Source organism: Apium graveolens, chromosome 1 (genome assembly GCF_009905375.1).
Source record: "Apium graveolens cultivar Ventura chromosome 1, ASM990537v1, whole genome shotgun sequence".
Taxonomy (NCBI): domain Eukaryota; kingdom Viridiplantae; phylum Streptophyta; class Magnoliopsida; order Apiales; family Apiaceae; genus Apium; species Apium graveolens.
This window is the reverse complement of record NC_133647.1, coordinates 197,152,081-197,160,517: the sequence shown is the minus strand read 5'-3', so window position 1 is coordinate 197,160,517 and position 8,437 is coordinate 197,152,081.

Below are 8,437 nucleotides of genomic sequence, written 5' to 3'. Positions count from 1 at the left end.
GATCGATTAAACATTTTGTGAATAATGTACAATGTAATATAATCCCTTTAACCACATATTATAGATTAATTTAGATACATGTAATGTGTCATCCTCATCAATGTTTAATCCAGGTTTCCTTGATCAATAAGTAGACTATCATATCAAATCAACATTTGAGCGTGACCACGCATTTCATAGTCTAGCTCACACAAGAGGCCAATAATATCACTCCTAAAATAGGAGGGTTAAATCTCATCTAGATCATTCATATTTCTCATACGATTCATAATATACCTAATGTCGACTTTATCATTACCCGGTCAAGGATAACCTTTAATGGAATTAATGTATATTAATTCTCATATAGAAATATAATGACTTCAGGTCTAAGGACCATTACATCATTATCACTGTGAGAATTACTTATGACACAACAAACATGTAGAATCTCACATTGGGTCTGTCCAGCACCATGTACATATACATATGCCTGTGTCTTTAACTTTAGTATCACTATACCTATGATCAATGAGATATGATCATCAGTCAACAAATACACCAGTCTTAATGCATTATTATTGTCCCTTAATAATAATACTTGATTAGGGACCTTTAAGAATATTGATACTATTCTCACAATCTCATTTCTAAGTCACGTACTTAGAGATATAGAATTGCATATCATATTCCAAGGACATTTATTAATCTAACATTTATATCGCAGTATATTAAGAATTAATAAATTATATAGGGAATAATCGATATAACATAAACATTAATAATTCAAATGTCTTAAACTAAAACATCATAGTGTTGTCTCTAGGGCACAAACACTAACAATCATCTTCAGCCAACCTGCAAAGTTTGTATGATTATTCAGTATTATTAGCAACGCCTATCTCTTTTAGGCACCACTGAGCAAAGCCACAATTGACAAGGCCATGTAATGTGGTTTCCTCACAAACGTTACATAAAGGGCAAATCCATGCAATAGGAAGATGTTTCATCTTTAAAGCAACTTTTGTAGGTAAGTACTCACTGCAAGCTCGCCATAAAAAGTTATTGACTTTAGGCGGGATTTTTAAATTCCATAGAGATCTTTAGAAACCAGAATTAGCATTTGACATCCAGGCTTCTTTCATCTCTTGCACTAACCGAAATGCACTTTTAACAGAGTAACGACTGCTTCCTTCCTTATGCTAATATCTGATATATTCTTCATGTTTAGAGCTGAGAGGCGTCCCAAGAATCAATGCATGATCCCTCTCATGATCCCTCTCATTGAAAAGATCGGTGATTATCTCTGTATCTCACTCCTTTGACCCATTTTCATTAGACCATTAACCATCTGATTATGTAAAGCAGGATGATTACTAGTGACAAACGGATGCTCCGAATCTTGCAGCCAAACATCTTCTAGCACTCGGATTTTATCCCCAGAACCAATCCTCCATCGAGAGCCATTTTTAATCAACTCTTTAGATGCCCATATACTCCTCCAGATGAAACTTGAGTTACTACCCAACTCTGCATCTATAAAAGAGCATTTAGGAAAGTATCGGGCCTTAAAATTTTTTGTAACCAGGGACTCTTAATTGTTTGGAAGCTGTTGTTGGGGTTAAACCCAATAAGTAGTATGAGCTTGGTGATAGAAAACATAATTGGATTGGGTAATAATTGTATGGGTAAATAATTATTGTCATAATTGAGTTGGGTAATAATTGTATGTGTTGTCAATTATTATTATAATGGGAATGGATACTAATTGTATGGGTAGACAATTATTATTGTAATCAGATTAGGTATGTCTTGTTGGCTAAGTTTGTGATGGCTATATATACATAGTCATGTTATTGTTTTGAGGTATGCTTGAGTATTGTTTGACTTAAGTATCGCTTGAGTGAATACCGTTTGGAGAGATTGATTGTATTATTGATAATTGATTGGATTAATAATATAAGCTGGGACGTGAATTTTTCTACATCATATATTGTGTATGTATTTTGCATTATTTGTTTGCCTATATATTTGTGTGTATTTCCCCTAACAGTCGTCACGCTTGTTAACAAGAAAAACCAAATTAAAGTCATGTAATTTCCTGAATCCCATGCCACCCATGCTTTTTGGTTTAAACAAAACATCCCAGCTAGCCCAGTGATTACCCTTCCTCATTCTCGTCTCCGACTCCCACCAGAAATTACACATGAGCTGCTCGTTCTCCTTACACAATTGCATAGATAATAAAAAGATGCTCATAGTATATGTTGGTATCGCTTGAAACAACTGTCTTCAAAAGAATTTCCTTCCCTTCTTTATAAGAAACAATTGATCATTCCAACTTTCAATCCTTTTACGTACTCTGTCCTTCAAATATCCCAGAATGACACTTTTGTTGCGACCCATATTGTTTGGAAGCCCCAAATAAGTACACTGGTATGTTGCATCTGCCATCCTCAACTGACTACTTATCTCATTTCGAACCGACTACTTATCTCATTTCGAACCACTTCTTCCGTATCAAAGTACCGAAGTATCAAATTATCAAATTTTGGTACTCACCTGACATAATTTGACTTATATTCTCTATAAACTTAGTTTTCAACACAAATCGACTTCTATTATCTATTTAACTTTTTTTTCAATTAGTTAGTGTCCATCCAATCGTTTATTTAATTCTATAAAACAAAAAAAATAAGAGAATTTGTGAATTATATTAAGATCCATTAAATTACAATAAATTAAGTAAAATAACATATATTTACTTTTAATTTGAAAAACAACTAGCTACTAAGTAAAATACTAACACAAATTGACGTCTATTCTCCGTAAACTTTATTTTCTAATTAGTTATGGTCTATTCTAGCATCAATTTACTTTTAAATTAGAAAATTTTATTTTAAAAATAATTAAGTAATAGTAAATGATTTTAATGACATTCATCAACCTTTAAACTGAAAATCATTGATTTAAATATTGTTTTGTCACTTTCCATCACAACGTTTATTTACTTTTAAGTTAAAAAACATTTTTTAACAATAACAAATTTATGGATAGTATGTGGATTATATTAAGTAATATTAAATTAAGTATAATAACATATATTTACTTTTAATTTGAAAAATAATATTTATCAATAATTAGGTAATATTAAATAAACTATATTGAATTAATTATAAGATAATTATTAAATAATATTAAATTATCTAAAATAACAAATATTTGGTTCATATGATAAATATACAATTCATTTCACAAAAAAATAAAACTAATATGTTAGATTTCTATAACAATTAAAATAACGCATAACTAGAAATTACACCGAAAAATTTCATAACTTATTCAATTTCGTTTACCTACATAACCATTCTTTGCAAATATCAATTTAATATTAATATATTAATTTTAATCCGTGTTTCGTACGGATTATGAATTCAATTCTCTACAAATACTAATTCGATATTTTTAATCTCGAGCACGTGTTTCGCACGGTTATCACCTGTTTTTACTAATAAGCGAAACCATGTGCCTAATAAGTGAAACCATGTTCTATAAAAACACAGAAATACCAAATTTTGGTACTCAATAAAAAATTATATAACAAATTTTAAAAATTTATATAAATAAATTTCAACTAACATGAATTGACTTTTATTCTTTGTAAATTTTGTTTTCACTTTAATTTTTACTTGTTAGTGTATATCCAATCGTCGATTTACTTTTAAATAATCGTATAAGTAAGAGATAACTTGTTAGATTTATATAAGTGAAATAGTTAGGTGCATAACTAAAATTATATGTTGGAATTTCAGAATTACACTTAACTTTGATTTTTTTTAACTAAATAATCTAACAACATTTATTTATTATATTTTGATCTGTATCTCATACGAATTATGTGATTTAATTTTATGCAAATAATAATTTAATATTATTTTTAATCTCTAGTGCAATGTATATAAAATTGTCTGAGCCAAAAAAAGAAATTACACTCAAATTATACATTTCGCCCCTTCACACTAAACATTAAATTATCTGAATATACTGAATGAAAAATTAATCAGAATGAAAAAATTACTGAAGGAAAAATAATGTTTGATAACAATCATGTAAAAATATATGAATGATGATATATTTACTGTTTTAACCCTCAAACTTGTTTATTTAATACTGATTGACGTGATCAGCGATTGAACTGAAAAAATATTAATTCTAAATCTCTAGTCCAAATGTAATATTATAAAAAATGTCATAAAATATCTAGAATGATTTATTACAACGTGAAACAAGTACTTAAGAAAAAAGAACTAGTAATGAAATCTACGTTCTTTCTAATTGATTTGAGATTTGATCACAAAGATTATTCATATATTGCACTCCTTGAGACCCCCACTGTTGTCTACAATGTTGTTCTCGATTCAACTGACCTTCAATTCTATTTTTCTCTTCTTCATCGTCTGAACTTGCGGCATTGTCATATTCAACAAATAAAGTGTCATCAATTTTCTCCATCCTAATAAAATTATGGACCGCAAAACAAGCTATAACTATATCTATTTGTATGGAAAAAGGATATGGAGACATTTATTTTAGGATCAGAATCTTGATTTTAACACTCTATATGCCTGTTCAATAACATTTCCGAGTCATGCATGTGCATGATTAAACTTTTCTTGTCTTGTTAAAGGACGCTGACCATTAAAATCTGTTACCCAATATCTTGTATTTCGAAATGGCGTCATAAACCATCTTGTGTCTGTAATTGTATGCAATAAGTTTGAATATTAAATAATAATAAAAATAATAATAATTGTATATTCTAAAATAAGTATACAAAAAATTACATACTTGGTGGAGGAAAGGGAAAGCCCGCGTCCGGATCAAATGCAACTTCTGTTAGAATTCTTTAATCATGTGCAACTCCATCCCAACCAGCCCAAACAAAGATAAAAATCATGTTAAAATCAGATATTTCAAGGACATTTTGATAGCATTCACCTCCTCCTCTTCCTCTGTAACAGGTTTGTTGATTATTAAGAATAATTGCATGGACAAGTGTACCATCCAGTGCACCAACCGCTCCCTATATCAACAAAAAATGGTAATATAAAAATATGAATATATAAATATAACGTATCAATGGAGTAGTATAAAGAATATTTATTTACCTGAAAAATTCTTCTTAATGTTTTAGATTGCGTGGAACATCGGGGTTCAGATCAAATGAGGTTGGCACTATAATTTTTTTTGCAAATTCCATCATTCCATTTAATACCTCATGAAAACAATTATGAATAGTTTGAGAAGAGTGTTGAAAATCATGTTTGAGCACCCGAAAGCGTTCATTATGTCCAATGACTATAAAAAATATTGTCAGCGTTCATTATGTCCAATGACTATAAAAATATTGTCATTTTTTCTTCAACCGTAATATAGCGACTATCCTTTAACCAATTCTTTTGTCTAAAATGATCACATAGTCGAATATATGCAGTCCAAGATAAGTACATCAAATCATGGCATTATGTGCCTAAACCACTCAACAACTTTAATGTGGAAGCATGCCCTATGAAAGCAGAAGTAAGGTCTCTTTTTCTTGGTCTCCTTTGTTTTTGATGTCGAGTGAAATAATAATATATCATCATGTAGAACAATATATCATAGATATCTATATTCAACCTATAAAACAAAAATGAAATTAATACATATAATTTTATGATGTCCAACAATCACGCATATAAATAAAATTAAACTGGTGAATTGACTAAAAAGATTCAGAATTTAATTTTGCGAAAAAACTAAACATACAGGTCCAAAGAAATAAACAAGCTGAGTAGTTTAGCAAGATCCTAAAATAAATCTAATAGTAAATCCTAAACATAGAGGTCCAAAGAAAATTAAACTAAGTAGCCTGTAGAATGAAATCTAAACGGATAGGCCCAACTTTCGCGAAATCATTCTAATTCAGCTCTCAGCATCATCGTCATCGAGATTCATCCATGCTTCTCTATGACTTTCACTCTGACAAAAAAATTCCAAGTTTTAGTTGGTACAATGAGTTTTCCGCCGACCATTCTAGACCTTTTAATTTTTCTATGCATTCTTTATTAGTTGGTCTATTGCTTCTCTGCATTATGATATCTAACGCCTTTGACATTTTTTCTTCAAACTCGTTGTTAATGGATTTTGTTACCAGATGCTTGGATTTAGACCTCTGACTATCCTCTTTTGGAGTGTTTCTGTTTTCTGGCACTTGTAGTGTTTCTTCTTCCAATATAGGATTAGTATTCATAGGTTAATAAAAGTCCTGGCCTTCCACATTAATAGGACTATTGACCACTTCATGAACCTCAGATTCTTGACTCTAATTAAACCTATTTTTTTTAGCTGTAGGCCCCCAACTGCTTATGCCGGTAGCTGTAAAATCATCATATAGTTGAGTACAAAGGTCTGGAAATAGTAAAGGTGAAGTCTTTAAGGGCTCAGCCTTTAGATTTGCCTGTATAAAAAAATAGAGGATAAATTATAGGGCTTTTTTGAAAAATACCCATGTCTAAAAACATTTTGGCAAAAATACTGTCATTTTTTAAAAAAATTTGCAAAAATACTTTTTAATTTGCAAAAATACTATTTTCCAAAAAAAATTGCAAAAATACGGTTTTTTGGCAACTGGAATCAACTGCATGTAACATTTGACGAGTTTCTGCAACTACATGCAACCTCAAATCAACCAAAAAAACTTTATTCAACTAGTTGCATATCTCGTTGATTTTGGTTAATTTTAGTTTATTCCGTATTTTTGCAAAAAAAAATCAGAAGATAGTAAAATCGCAAAAAAACTTAGAAAAGTTAGTATTTTTTGTAAATTCTCTAAATTATATTGGAAATTAATATGATATAATTACGAATGATTTCTATGAAAAAGAAAAAGAATTAACCTTTATTTATTATTTCCATTCTTCTTCCGATAGGTTCAACATGTTAGTTGATGCATCATAGAAGTTTCCTGTCTTATTTTTTAGTCTGCGTCAAGCTTGATACTTGTATTTAGTATAATCATAACGATTTTTTGCTTGTCTCTAGTCAACAACAAAATTATGAGTTTTTTTAGTGCCTGTTTGGGGAATCCTAAAATAAATAACTTATGACTTAAAACAAATAAGTGACTTATAAGTGATAAGTAGATGAATCATTATAAGTTATATACGTGTTTGGATAATCTTACTTATAAGTCAGATTTTTTTACTAAAATAAATCAAAATAAATAATTTTTAAATATAATTATCTTAATTGGTGAATTTTAGATTAGATTAACATTTAAAAATATATTATTTAAAATTAAAGTTAATAAAAAGGCAAAAAATCAAAATAAGTTGAGAAAAAGTATGTCGTTACTAACATTCAACTTATCAGCTTATAAGTTGAAAATCCAACTTATAAGTTGGGTCGACAAACACTTCTCAATAAGTACGTACGGGCTTATAAGTATAAGCAACTTATTTGATTGTCGCCAAACAGGCCCTGTTTTATTATTCACTTTTTCCTCAGACTGTGGCCTAAGATTGCTACCCTGCCTTCCGTTTTCAGATGCTTCATGAATACACGCTTCTCAAAATGTTTTAATAATGTTTTCATTTTTTCAGACCACTCTAGGCTTCTTTTGAGCCTAAGTCGCAGTCTCCATATCTAATGCAATATTTATACTTAGAACTACATGAATTATAATTAGTTGTTATCACCAGGTTCCTGGAAACACAATTACAGACTCCTAAATTTCTACTATAATTAACTATTAGTACTCTATATTTCATCCTACAGGTTTATATTCAAGAAATAAGCTTCCTGTAAATCATGGTTTTCAAGTATTGGCAGCTGGGTATGAACATAACACATAATTATCGTAAGAGTTTCAAATGACTTCTTTGGCGTTGAATTCTAATGATTGTAAGTTAAGCAATAATGACAACAAAGAAACATATTAATTGTGTATCAGCAGGGAAGATGTATGATGCTAAATTATTTCTGATATTTGCTTTCTAACAGGGAAATACAACAGTAACACAGGTTTGCAAGATGATTCTCAAGGGTCAATTGCGAGGCCACAAATGCAAACAGCTGAACAGAGACATGTTTTAAGAATGTTGGAAAAGTCTCTTGCACGAGAGCTTGATTTTGAGAAAAAGCTAACAGTACTAACCGAGCAGCTATCATCTTTCATGGAAGAAGCAGCGGAGGTTGTTGTAATTGCAGATTCAATAAACTGTGGAACTTGCAGAGAAATGTAAAGTTTTGTTGAGTAACCAGCTCATCTAAAACCTTAAGGTGTTAGAGGAAGACCCCAATAGGATCATATATTTAACACTCTCCCTCACTCGAAAGCCCATTTATGGGTCGAAGAGTGGAACACCGGCGCCCATCTTTGGGGCATTAATTGCCTTTAGTGTCCACAATAAATTGT